The 14,490-nt window shown below is 42.1% G+C and overlaps 1 protein-coding gene across 3 annotated transcripts in view; it reads right to left on the bottom strand.

The window, feature by feature from the left end:
- The window catches only part of chd6 (chromodomain helicase DNA binding protein 6), a 111,411-nt gene extending 97,882 nt beyond the window's left edge, over positions 1 to 13,529 (bottom strand). For 2 of the 3 annotated variants that reach the window (XM_047582318.1, XM_047582316.1), the window contains exon 1: positions 9,916 to 10,059. The gene's annotated coding sequence lies outside the window, so the exon portion shown is untranslated. Of the gene's footprint in view, positions 1 to 9,915; positions 10,060 to 10,836 lie in introns of those variants that run through there. The other variant, XM_047582317.1, reaches the window with a different exon arrangement.
- Positions 13,530 to 14,490: the final 961 nt, after the last annotated feature.

Consider the following 14,490-nt stretch of genomic DNA (forward strand, 5'->3'; position numbering starts at 1 on the left):
TTTAAACCGAGTTGGCACTTGAATGCATTTTTATCATTTGAAATCAAACTGTCAGAAGAGATATTTTTCTGAGTTTATATATATTTTTTCAACTTTTTCCACCCTTAGCTGCATTTTAACAGCCTGCTGGCGTTCTCCTTCTCTCATCCTGGCCGTCCACGGTGTGGTAACACGTTTCACAATTCCACCGCCATAACGCATTTTTAATCTTCAGCCGGAAAATGATCACTGCCAACATTCACATGGACACTAATAATAATCAGAATAAAAATGCCTCTCGTTTCCACCTCGGTCAGAACGGACTTTTCGGTCAAAACTGAGAGGCGTGTTCATTAACACTTAATCTGATTGTCTCTCTGGTTGGAATACATACACTGTGCTAAATAACAAGGTGGCGTTGGACACCTGGATTTGCTGCGCATGCGCCGAATGAGTGGCTGCAAGTCCAAGTAGCTCGCTTGCTTTTGTGCTACGGTCAAGCGCAGCAATATTTCATCTCTACCGCACAAAGTAAATATTGATACAGATTTTGAAATGAAGAAGTATCTGCTCACAGTACTGATCCTGCCCTTGATTTTGTGCAGGAAATTAGGCTCAGGAGGGCTCCGGCTTTATGCTGTAATTATATTGAAGCATTCAAAGCCACACTGCATTAAGTATAAATCGTGTTCATCTATTTGAGAGCAAACGTATTCATTCCAGTGTCTTATTAACGAAAATATCCACGTATTTTCTACGTATATATGTAAAGAAATAGGTCCTTTGTTCTGATTGGTCCGTTGACCACCAACCGTAAGGCTCCAGGCCTTTGTCAAGTCCTGAATCCTTACGTTGCTGCTGCGAGACAAGTCTTTTCGGCAGTTTTCAGTTTTTATATATAGGTATTTTCTCAACTATGCTCCCACTTATCAATTCTGCGTAATAAATTTTTTTAACCAAGGGACAATTTAGACGCCAAAGTAAAAATGTGTTTTAAGAGACACGAAAATCCTTTCGAAACTGTGAATCACAATGATTCACTGTGACTTACTGTGTTTATCTGTAAAGATGAGAAACACAAATACTTTATTCATCTTTAGCCCCGCAGGAACCTCTACCACTTCAACCGACGGCACAAGTTCTAAATAAAGTGCTCCGCTATCACTTTAATTTGGACTGAAGTCGGTAGTAGAAAATGAAGACGAGGCAGAGTTACATGGCTGCATATCACCGCATCTGACGTCTGTCTTTACCGGCACCCTGCAAGCAAAAGAGAGCTACAGTACAGTTTAAATGTCATAAAAATGACCTTTCAAAATGAAAAAGGGGTAGTGCGCATAGCTCGATTTTTCTCATAGCAGAGGACACAGCAGAACCAACGTTACAAGCAGCCAACAGTGAAAGCTGTTGTGTGTTGAGTCATTATGATACAGTTACGTGGCCTTAGAGTGAATAGGTATGACGGAGATAGCGCAAGAAATGGGAAATATAAATGTACAGGAGATGTGGACTTCCTGTTCAAGCTGAAAATACAGCGAAACCATGAAAGCAGTTAAAAATGAGAGAGGACGAGGGAGACGTGGAAGATTTTTCTGAGTTTGGTGCCAAGTTGTTTTATCCCCACACACCTGTCAGCCATGAATATTGATGCAAGAGCATGCTGTTTTCAGAAATGAAACAACCATCCACTGCTCACTCGTTTTGCAGCCTTATGTGACAGGACTCACACACACACACACACACACAGATAAACAAACACACATATATCACAGGGTGTGTGAACAACAAAAGCCACAGCTGAAATGTAAACTCCTTTCTATAGCAGCTAAAGGCGACGTCTTTACTTAGATTAGTATGATGGCATATTGGAGCTGCAGATAGTAACAGGTTGATTTTTTCGATATTAATTAATATTTTCTCAGACATGTTTTTAAACTCTCAAATATCACTCACATAAGTATCACGGGATATCACTCAGGCTATGTGATACTGTACATTTATATCTAAAAATAACCTTTCACTAATTGTTAATTAAACATGTGTCTGATACTCTTATACTGAACTGCCAGGTTCTTAAATTATATTTAAAAAAAAAAAGTTTTACAGGAATAAAAAAGACGTGGCTGATACAATCACAGTCTACAGAAAATGAGAGTTCAGAAACAGTCAGTCAGCTCAGATTAGTGTTACTGAGTGATGGCGTTTGAGCCTTTCATCAATCTTATTAATCTCTAGGGCTGCAAAGAGCACAACAACAGTAAGCAGGTTTTATTCTGGTCCACTGTCAAGTTACACGTTGTATTAACATAAATTAGCTATCAGAAGTTTACATAGCCTACCGTAGTCACACTCTGTCCTTATCAGAATAATGGTCTAGTAACAAGTCATTTGGTTTTCATTGCAGGGCGTGTTTGAACCAAAACAGAGAAGAAAATATCCGCACACGATAGGACTTCAGATTTGGTCGACTCTTACATTATGAAAGTCACACACAGTTGACCAACTTTTCGCTGCAAATGTGTCGTGGGCGGGGGACGTCAGCTGGTCAGCTTATGAACAGATTAATGATAATCTGATAACTGTGTTTACATGCCCCATAACATCAATCACATTAGCACTTTTCTGACATGTGCAAACGGGTTTTACCTGCTGTGGAGAATTGAATCTGTTGGATGTATGACAAAAGAAAAAAGTTCTCCCCAGATTTATTCACAACGCTGAATTCATTCAATGGGAGTTGATTCTACCTTCGTCCATCTTTTCACACCTGTTTTCACTGTTCTCCTATCTCCATGGAGCAAGCGTCCACAAAAAGAATGGATTCATTCAAAGAGAAGTCACATCTAGTGTTCACATGGTTCTTAGGAGCTAATATTTTCCCAATAAACACATTAAGAAACATTTCCACCATCTTTCAATCCGAGTGTATCTATTTCTGACCAAGGCGGTCACCTGCGCTATTTTTTTCTCTGACTTGGTTGTCATCTTTATTATTAATATTACTGGAATATTAACGTCCATATAAACAAAGCCAATGAGAGTGGTGAGGCAAAGTAAAAGACGGAGGAGAAATAATGGATCGGTTTCAATCAGACCCTGGAAAAGGTTCAACTCGGGTTTCACGACAGGATCGGTAACTACTCTGACAGAACTCACTGGAATACATGGAGGAGGAAATTAGAAACCTGCCGTGACTTCTACAAAACACACGAAAAGAATCAAAATTTGATCAACTTCAGTTCATCCAATGCCAATCCATTAAAATATGCCTGGATCAACCCTGGCGCCAATCCTTAGGATCGGCTCGGATCTCTAATCCGTGTTAATATTCAGATAATGGTTCCAACCGAGCTGCCCGGCCTACACTGATAAATCCACTTTGAGATTGGAGCGTCAAGTCAGTCAATATTTTAGTCACTTAATTGTATTTTCAAGAGCCAACAAAAAAAAGTTGGCTTCTTTCATAGACACGTCCTTGAGCTTTTAGAAATGGTGACAGATCCCTTTGTATTTCTTCTCTCGTTCAACCTGTAATTGAGAAAATAATCAACAGAATAATTGCGCCGAAATCTTTTCTGTGACCTTGAGCATTTATCATAACCTGCAGACATTTCCTCACCTACCACAGACGGGAAGACTTCCTCGTCATCTTGTCCTCTTTCCAGTGACCTTATTCCCTTCACTCCGTCACTTGCCCTTGCACAAAAGAGCGGAAGAGCCTAACTGTTGATGCACCTAAGAGTCATCGGAGGACGACAACTCGCTGGAGGGACGGGGAGGCTCAGCAGGCTGCGCGAAATCAGAACCAAATCTGTTTTTCCCCAAACGTGTGCACGCGTGCGCTAGCATGCATGAAGAGGGAAGCACGTCTTTAAAATAGCCCACACCTCCTCCTCCTCCTCCTCCTCACTCCATCCCCGCTTCAGATGTGTGATGCCCTCACGTGGGAACAAACAAAGAAGCGGACCGTGTTTTCAGACGCAGCTTAGTCTGGGTTACGATACAAGGAGACTCAGCCTCCTCGATTAATTAGATGGACTAATCACCTCCAAGTTGCAACTCCTGCAGCATCTCCTGATGACACAGTTTCCATCTTTCTCTTGTGGCGAGCGTCCAGCTGACCGAGCCGGCTGCTCCGGTACCGTGACACTGACACAGGAAACCATTGAGTTACACATTAACGTCACAGCTGTATTCTGCTGCCTTCTCCGGCCTTTGAAAGACGTCACGACAATGAAGCTGTGAGCCACGTTATGATATTTTCACAGAATGACTAGCAGCTTGGAGCGTAGGTCTTCAACAGGGGGTCCGTGACCCCTAGGGAGTCTGTGGAAATATATATATACATTTTTTTTTTTTAATTTCAAATTAAAAAAAATTTTAAATACACATTAACATGAGTCCAACATATTTTAGTAAAAGGATGAGGGATAGCTTAATATTGAATGCAAAATGATAATAACAACACATTTAGTAGGTGGGGGGTCCTTAATTAATCTCTCCATCAGTTTGGGGTCCTTGGCCTGAAAAACATTGAAGACCTCTGGCTTAGGGTGACGTCTCTGCACAGGTAAACAAAAGAACACTCCAGACCGATACTCGCCTTGAAATGTCGAGTAGTTATTTGTTTTTGTATTTTTATTCAATTCTTTTTAACAATCAACCAAGATTTTAATTTTGCTGATTTAAGAACAAAGAAAAGCAACAACTCGCCACTCTGGACAACTCTTTGGGTTTACCAACTGCATTCGCTTGGGTTTTTAGATGTTAGGGACGTCCCGATCTGTATTGGGCCAATCACATTAGGCATTTTTTAACTGACCCGGACACTATTTATTGGAATTAATGCAGTCATATCTAGGACAACACAAGTAAGAGGAGAAAAGACTTTAGGAAAAACACAACAGGGGAGGAACTCTAGGACACTTAAGACTGGATTGCGACTTGGATCGGCCAATGCTGAATATTAAAACTTCAGTATCAGATCAAGGGGCAAAAAGAAAAAGAAAAAAACACTCAATCGGGACATCAAGCGGGCAAGCGTGAAGGCAAGCGGGGTGATATCAGAGCCTCTGACTGACTCCTCATGATAAGGCTCAGAAAACAAGATGTGACAGAATTACTCAATTGAATCTAAAGCATAACATTCACTAGGCATATAGGCCACATTTGTGAACAGGTTCACTAACAACATGTCAATAACACCTGGGCTACTTAGTACTAAATTCTGATGTAAATGCACAGCTGTGTTCCCAGCCTGAAACACAAAGCAAATGGGGCAAAAAAAAAACAAGAGCCTTCCATCCCTACTAATTGAGATGCTGATAGACACTAATTGAAACACTAAACTGAGATTCACTCTGTCTGCTTAAAACTAATTCCCTTTTCCCTCCATCCACAGAAGTAACAGGCGTAAGAACAAAACACACAATCTACCTCGTAGAACACCAACAAACGAGCACCCCAGGAGAAAGTTGAAATAACACTGAATCCTTCAGTAGGAAACAACCCGACTCAGACTGCTGCGTGAACTTGGTGTCATTTTACTATAATTCCAGATATTTCATTTAGTTTTTTTTTCCCCCCAACACGGTCGCCTGTCATAACCAACACTGGCAGCCGAGCGCTGAACCTGTGACCCATTAATGAAAGGCTGGTGCCTACAAGGGAACGCATGAGGCTGTAATTTTTGCCATTATCTGGAGCGTAACAACACTGAGGGAAAGAAAAAAAAATGTTTTATAAAGTGCAAAACAAGATATTTTTGCACAGCTTCGCCACATGCACGAACACGTTACCGTCTCTGTAAAGCACTTAGCTTCGCAAGTTTTGAAAAAGCAAATGCTGTTGTCATTAAAGCTTTGATGACAGGGATTTTAGACAAATGTGGGCAATTTTTTTGTTCTTTACAAAACCATCAATACAGACTTGCTGTACGCGAGTGTAGATCGCACGACGGCAACTTGACATTAAAATGGTTGAGGGCACCATACGCCCCAAAGCCTGCTGATGCACAAAGTGGGAAGTTGCAAATACAATCACCAGATTGTCTTGTGATGTGTCAAGAAAGTACCTGCAGCTGCTCTGCTAAAATTCCTCAGAAAAGACGATTTTAACCAAGAACCCTTCCTGATGTTGTCCTCTGTATTCACCAGTTCTCACGTCAGACTTCAGCTGTGTCGCATATCCACACAAACTGGTGATGAGGTTGTGTGTTCACTAAATACGTTAAAAGATGTTTAGTGATGTAAACAATTCTCCATCAATACCATGAATGGCATTAATAGGATGTAGCATCACACTGCGACACATCAAGTGACTTCTTTGCTTTCCTGATATATAAAGTCGGTAAGCCACCATCGGCATTGTGCCGATCCAAGCACGTTTTTAAATGATCTGATCTATTCTGGCTAACGTCGAGCGTGACCTTTTCTAATTTATTGACTGATTTGTATTCATTTTTGCTCCGCCATAAACCAAAACCACATCCCTGTAGCGGAAAAACTGTTTTCTTCCTCTTCTGTTTTAACAGCAGCTGGCTAGCATCAAAGCTGCCAAAAATCAAAGAAGAAGAAGAAGAAGAAGAAGAAGAACCAAAATCACGTGACTAAACCAGTCTGCTGTTTGGCACGACGTTACTCTGGAAGTCAGTCGGACAAAAATTTGTAAATTGTGCAACGTAGACAGAACAGAATAGAAATAGAAAAGCTTTATTTGTCCCAGAATGGGGGAAACTGCAGTTTGCACCAGCATACATCAGGGGCAGAAAAGTAAACAAGAATAAGGAGCGCACTGTGTAAAAGAATGATAAGACAAAATGTTATATCAGGTAGTAGGAGGCAATCAGTTTAATTCTATTAAAAAAAAAAAAAAAAGAAAATGAATAAACACTATTCACTATATTTAAAAAAAACCTTCCTGGAGTTAGCATCAAGACAGTCTGGACTCTGATTGGTCAATACTGAATATTAAAATTACTATATTATATCTTTATATATTAATATAAAGACAGTTTCCTATAATAACTATTCATCCTACACATAAATCCTTTGACCAAACTGTGGTTAAGGTGAACTTAAACAAATTCCTGCTGGTATGACTAATCAAGAAAAAGCCAACATGGCTACTAACTATACAATGACTGGGCTTTTTAACTGCTGCATCATTCAAACATGCCTCTTGCTTCAATATACACATGCAACTGTGGATCTCTGTCCTACATATGTGGATATTCTATCACCTTTATGTTGAAGCAGGTAGTTTACATTTCTGTGCAGTTATACCCTGGTTATGGCTCCGACAGGTGGTTGTTATGTACTAAAATGCACCTGTAATGTTTGGTGCATGGAGAAACTTAATGACTCTTTCATTAAACTGTATATACAATCATATAAATAATTAAAAATCTTAACAAAGATAAAAAAATATATATATTTAATTCATGTTAATTAAGCGAGGGCGCAATTTGATTTGCCCACGAGGAGCAGAGAGAACAGTACAGTACAGTTCAAAGCAAAAACAGTGGAGAGGTTGCATCGAGATGCACGACTGAACATGAAATTGTGTCAAACTATAGCATTCACCTGTGTAAATGTCGGTAATAATGTTGCGAGTTAATGCAGGCGTCATGGCTCATGAATACTTGTCAAGATTTATTATTAATCACTATAATCAGGCTGTGTTTTGTTTGGTAATCCTCCCATTCATCCATGAATACATTTTTAAAATAACTGGAGGAGAAGGAGTTTTGTGTTGTTTTTTTTAGCTTAAACACGGAAAATACTTCATTTTTTGCCGTGGCACTTCGAGCTCGAGTGTTACCGAGTCTGCGTTTCATTTCAACAGGTGGCTCTTTCGAGGTTTCCGTTTCGCAGTACTACTAAAAGTCCACCAGTGGTTTGGGAAATGCAAAAAAATTGTTGTTTTTGCACTGAATCAGTTTAAACGCTGACCCTTAACAGTCAGTTCGGCGAAGAGAATTACAACAAAATTACTAAATAATCCTAAACAGAGTAAAGGTGAGCAGCGATGTAAAGATGTAAATGTTCAACACCAATACTAGTTATTGATCAGCTTTGAGTAAGTCCTGAAAATGTCAACATTAATCTACGGAAAGCAGCTGAAACCAAGACGTGCTCATCCCGCATCAGCAGTAGCTTTAACACTGCAGCAGTTTCTTGATTAAATAATGCGATAAAGCAAATCTTGGTGGGCTATAACATAACTCAACTATGCGGAGCAGCCTCGACTCCCACTATGACCGTCAGCTGTCTCAACAACAGGGAAGAGGGCAAAAGTTGTTTTTTTTTTTTTTTTTCTTCCTCGGCTTCCTTTGATGATGGGAGTCAAAACACAGCAGCAGCAGTTCTGCAAGGAGGCAGTAAAAAGTGCAACTAACACAACGGGTGAACAAGTTGGCAGACGCACGCACACACACACACACACACACACATTAAGATTGGAGTCCTCAAATAGCCTTAGCTGCATGTCTTTTCTCACCCACAGCCACAAGTCCATAGTCCCCGGGGGGAGTGTATACACCAACATGTGAGAACAGAAGAACAGGACTGGGTCCTGACACGCACGGCATTGGACAGCGTGGTCTTGGAAATTGAACCAGCAACCACTGCAAACCAATCACAGCGCTACCCGATCACACAGATGCAGAGAAATTCCCATAGAGAGACCAGTGCTGTCGCTACAAAGTACAGATGATTGGAAGATTTCCAGCAACATTTGCAATCCATGGAGAGGAAACATCACATCAAGCCTGACCCTAGAGCAGGGGTGTCAAACTCATTTTACTTCGAGGGCCACATACAGTCCAATTTGATCCCAAGTGGGCTGGAGCAGTAAGATAATATCATAATAACCTATAAATAACGACGACTCCAGATTTTTTTTCCCGTTAGTTTTAGTGCACAGAAGTACAAGGAAATCAACAAAAATGCTTACATTTAACAAACTGTCCTTAACAAAATTAACTTGAAAAATAAGTGCAGTTTTTGCTGCTGTGTAGTCCTGGGTCTCGGCGTTGTGTTCTGTTTAGGAACAGCAGCTATTTTCATTGAAAAACTGCAGTCTTCTATGTAATTTTCGCACTTTCGCAAATTCATGTTGCTTGCGGGCCAAAATTAGACCCTCCGGTGGGCCGCTTTTGACCCGCGAGCCATACGTTTGACACCTGCGCCCTAAAGTGGGAACATAATGTGGAAACCGGGATGACTTTAAGGGTTTTCACTTGTTTTTGCATGTTCACGTTTGCTCCTATTATCGCTGAAAGAGCCCACCGTGACGGGCGGGAGGGGAGGAGAAGGGGAAGGGGGGGGGGTAGGGGTTTAGCTTTTTGGCACCCTTTGTCTGTCGCCCGAGGGTGTTACACCTGGCCAGGTGAAAGTGTGTGGCATTAGCGGACAACACTATCGCCTCTCACGACTCGATGTGACTGCGTGACTCACTACATCCCCGCAAACACACCTGGCTGCCACGGCTACAAATGTTGCGGCAAGCTAACGGGGCTAGCAGCCTAGCTTTGATGGGAGCTCTTTGAGGTTGGGGCTCTGGTGAATGCTAGCAGACGCAGGGGGCTAGCGCAGGGCTAGCTTCGACGTAGCAAGGGATTGCCACAAGTTGGGAGAGCTAGCTGGGAGGGGGGGAGAAGAAGTTCCTGGCGAAGAAAACGGCGAGTCGGGATGGGGAAAAAAAAAACACGCGCTGCACACGCCGACGGAGAAAAGGAGACACCGTGTCCCGGTTCACGTTAGCACCCGTAGCTACCGCGCTAGCTTTCTCCGCTAGCCGTGTAATGTCACTGCACCGCTGGTTGTAAATACATTATAACAGCCCTCTCTCCTTACACGTGCGGGGGAGCCTCTAAAAACTCCTTCCCGGGGACATCTCTCCACCGACAAAAACCCTCCCCGGCGGACAGCTCACCTGCTCCGGACACCGGACACACGCTCTCACCGGCAAGACATCCCCCAGCGCTCAGCCCCGAGAAAGGAAAAAAAAAAAACACTGGCGCTTTTTTTATTTCCAAGGACACAAAATCGCCATGACAGTTTAGAAAAATGCATAAAAAATTAGCAGGCGAGGGAGGGAGGGAGGGGAGAGAGAGAGGAGAGAGAGAGAGAGAGAGATGGGGAGGAGAGGAGGGAGGGAAAAGGAGGAGGAGGGAGAAAAGAGGAGAAGGAGGAGTGGAACTCCGCGCAATATCTATTTAATCCACATAAAGCCAGCAGCAGCAGCAGCTCCACGGAGTTCATTCAGTCTGGATGCACACAGTTTGGTCACCAAGGTCCGGTCTAGACAGCGCGGCGCACACGCACCCGCAAAGAGAAGCCGCATCCAAAAGTTAAAGGAGCGCTTCTTACCTAAAATGGCCACCGCAGCGGCGGCAGCAGCAGCAAACACACAAACAGCTTTTCTGTTTCTTTTATTATTATTATCACTACTGTTACTGTTTGGTTGGAAGTTGTAGCCGTAGCGGCGGCGGCGGCGGCGGTGTGGCTGCTGCAGCCAGCCTAACCTCACCATTTTCGGGTCCAGCAGAGCTCACCATTTCAGATTTTTCCATTGGCTGCAGCCTAGCGCAGCTGGCTCCGTGCATATTTCCATTGGCCCTGCAGCTGTCAAGCAAGCAAACCGAGCGAGTCTCTCCTGGGTTTGTCTGAGAGCTATCGCGGCAGCCCCAGGCAACACCATTGTGTATTGTGCGTGTTTTTTTTTTTGTTTTTTTTTTACCCCCCTCTCCCTTCCTGGCGATTCGCATTGATGTGAGCCCCACGCACACTGCCTGCCGTTGTGTTTGTTTCCTACGTGGTGCTGGTGGAGGTGTTGTTCTGTTGTTGTCCTTACCGCAGACTTGCAGGGAAATCCTTCTCGTACCGGGGGAAGCTTCCCACCGCACCGACCGGCTGGCTCCTGCTGCTGTCATTGAAGGAAGGAGGAGGAGGAGGAGGAGGAGGGGGAGAAGAAGCAAAAAAAAAAAAAAAAACAAGAGGGGAGCGTTCAGTTTTCAACCCCCTCGATGCAACAAAACGAAGGGGTTTACATTTCTCCTCGGCCGCCTGCATCCACCAATCATGTCGCTTTTTGCTCCTCCATCATTACCGGGTTTTGAAGGGCGGAAGACAAGAAATAAGGCATTCCACGTCTTTTGCAGATCAGGTCGCGTTTCCCGGATGTTCGGCTTGTTTGCTGGACCTAAAAACGCTATTCACGATCTGCGGTGTTTATGAAATGTCCCTTCGCTTAATGCCCGAGAAGGTTCTCAGTCCTCCAGACCGCGGCGTGTGTCCAGAACCGCTAAAAGAAAGGAAGCTGGATTTGAAATGAGCGGCGGAACGTCTTCAGGAAAGTCCACAAGTTCAGCTGCGTTTCTTTTGCGTTTTCGGACATGTCCTTTTGATTTGTTAGTTGTTGTTGTTGTTGTTGTTGTTTTCGTCAGGATTAAGCCGGTTGAAAACTGCTGCTTAATTGTGGGATGTTTTAACAGGTCTTCTTTCCCAACTTCACCTCAAGTGTGAGGGCATTCAGCTTCACCTTCGCTTCTGCTGTTACTTGAGGAGAAGCACATGGTTTTATATAGTGACTGAAAACTGTGGAGAGAAATGCATCTAGTCTCATTTAAAAGAGAAGACACACTAAGTTTTTGGGTCCTAAAATAACACATGGATATCATGTGTATTCCCCAGGACGGGATTGAAATCATCCTCATTACAGAGTAACTGTTTACATGGAAATAAAATTATCTGATAGAATACACATTCCCCCAAAACATCAATCAGAATATGACTTTTAACAAGTGGATAAGTTGTATTACTTTATAATATTGCATTTACTAAATTAACCATCTTGATTCCATCCTTGTTCATCCCTTATAACACGGACAACAAGCTGCACTGATGCACAGAAAGAATACATTTATTCCTTCAAGAGAGAAACGATCAATAAGATCAAGAGTTCACATTGTTATTAGGAGATGATCATTTATTATTGAACAGAATTTCAACACACAACATTTTTATTCTGATCATCGGTGTCCATGTAAATGCACCCTCGGAAAAGTCAAAGCTCTAAATGTGGTGAAGACGATCTGGAGCTGAACCACCAATCCACCTCCTGGGTCTTTTTTTCTGGAGCTTTTGAATCATATTATACAGCCAGTTTATTTAGTCTATGTCAGGATTCAGGAACAGGTTGGATTTGAAAGCTATGCATTTCGTTGACAGCCGCTGTATTCTAACGTGTATGTTTTTATATTTATATTTAAGATTCAAAGATTTTTTATCGTAAGTTCTTTATATTTCACAGAAGAAGGACATTCAGGAGAATCAAAAGGCTGTTTTTTCTTTTCATCTTGTAATAAACACTTATGTACAACAGTGACAGTAGTCCAAGATAGTAGCAGTTTGTAGAGATGTGCATGGACAGGAGTGCAAATGGTACAAAAATTCACAAGCAGACCTGCATTGCTTTTTCCTGTTTCCTACAATAAACTGCTTTCCCAATTGTGTTTAGGTGCAACGTAAGCACCAAGTCTCAGCCTCCTCTGCTGGAAACTGAAGCCAGTGTGGAAGTGGCGAAAACTGCATTTCCTCTAATAGTTGCCTGAGGCTGGCTCCAAAAGGGGAGGGAATGCCCGTCATCTCCAGTGTTAAAATGCCTGTCTTTACTGCAGATACACAGCCTGGTAAAAAAAAAGAAAAAAAAAAAAAATCCGGTCTCTGTAGCTACAATGGTGATACTCGCCGACTTCAGCTCCGCTCCTGCTCCACCTCAAGTCCGGTGAAGTCAAACAAGGACAGGATGGCGATGGTCGGAGACACCACACAGATATTCAAAACCGCCCTGTGGGTAACAGAGGATCCATCCATCTTTATGTACAGTCAGTGGTAATCACTGGCTGGATTACGTTCAGACAGAAATGGTTTCGTAAATGAATGAAAAATGAACGCCACCATGTATGAGCTGCATCAGAGTCAGCAGGATGTGGTTGGGCTTGATGGGAAAGGAAAGGAAAAGAGTTTCGTTTCTGATAAATGTCAAGTCGAGATGGATTTGGTTTCATTATTGGACCAGACAACAGTCCTTCCCTTACCTTTACCCCGAGCCTGAATGTGACCATAAAAGTCATAATGATGATGTAGACTGGATATTGTGCTGTAAGCTCAGGTGACCCTGCATAAAAATGGTCCATTATTTGTGTTAAAAAGTGTAATTTGTAAAAGGGCATTAGATGCTGCTTCCATAAAATGTTAATTCGAAAGCCTATTGGAGGCTTTGCATCAGGTCAGACCACCTTTCAGAGGTCAGATGGTCGAGGAACGTGTCGTGCCAGCATCATTTTGTCATAACTTGAACGTGCTGCATTCTTAAATACTTCACATCCTTACCCCAGATTTCAGGGATATTCCAGACCTCTGTCGTGCCGGATGACCGACCAGTTTGAGCTAAAAGTCGTGATCATCAAGTTCCGAGCTGTCCTTGGGAGTGAAATACAACCATCTCATTAACATTAACATCTCTGGGAAACATATCTGAGTTGCTGAGGTTTAAATTTTTCAGACAATTATCTCTTGGTGCGGTTTGAAGTTGCTGACATTCGAAGTTGACATGTCTACATTAACTCAGACATGTCAAGAACGAGGTTCTGTTCAATGCCTTGTGTGCTCAAGAGTTATTTGGATGCAAGTTTAAAAATGTTAGGGGATATATAGAATATTACCTATTCATTCAGTGTGGATCTGAGCAACTCGTTAGCCAGATTACTGCTGACCTTACGATCTCTGTGAGGTTAACACAGCTGAAGGCCAGCGAGCTGAACTGAAGTTTGTGTTATGTTGCCGAAGCTCTTGTGGAGGAAGAACAGGACTGAATACTGGCTGAACCAGTTGGTATAAACACAGTAATTTCCCCGGCTTCTCCTCCACATTTTAACACGCAGTTTTTGTCTGACTAAGTGCAGAAATATTTTTGCGAATTGAAATGCTCAGTTTTGTTTTTTTCTACACCCTTTTCCGGCAGTACCACGGCTTTAAAGTAAAACTACAACATACATAGAGGACTACTCATTACACCAGCATTATTCAAACAATAGCAACTGTTCAAAATGTAATTTAAAAAAAATAAATAAATACAAAAACATCTACCAGAAATGTACCTTAGATAATAAAAGCAAACATACAGAATTCAGAAAACATCTCAGGTCAGAGCAAACCTCCAAAAGGTTCCATCTCCCTCTCTTTTTTTTTCAATTGTAAGAATCATTTGGGAAACAAAACGATAAAATAAAATAAAGGTGCCTTGGTAAGTTACAACTGTGTCATCATTCCTAGTACACTAGGCTGAATGTTGAATTTATGGGACATTTTTCACATGCAGTAGGTCATGTACAATGTCAGACAACCAAGTTGAGATTAAGAAAATTTTATGATGCAAATGGTCAATTTCAAGTAAAAAACATAGTTAAAAATGTCTGTATCGTCAATCTATGTGTATTGTTTGATT

Source organism: Mugil cephalus, chromosome 4 (genome assembly GCF_022458985.1).
Source record: "Mugil cephalus isolate CIBA_MC_2020 chromosome 4, CIBA_Mcephalus_1.1, whole genome shotgun sequence".
Lineage (NCBI taxonomy): Eukaryota > Metazoa > Chordata > Actinopteri > Mugiliformes > Mugilidae > Mugil > Mugil cephalus.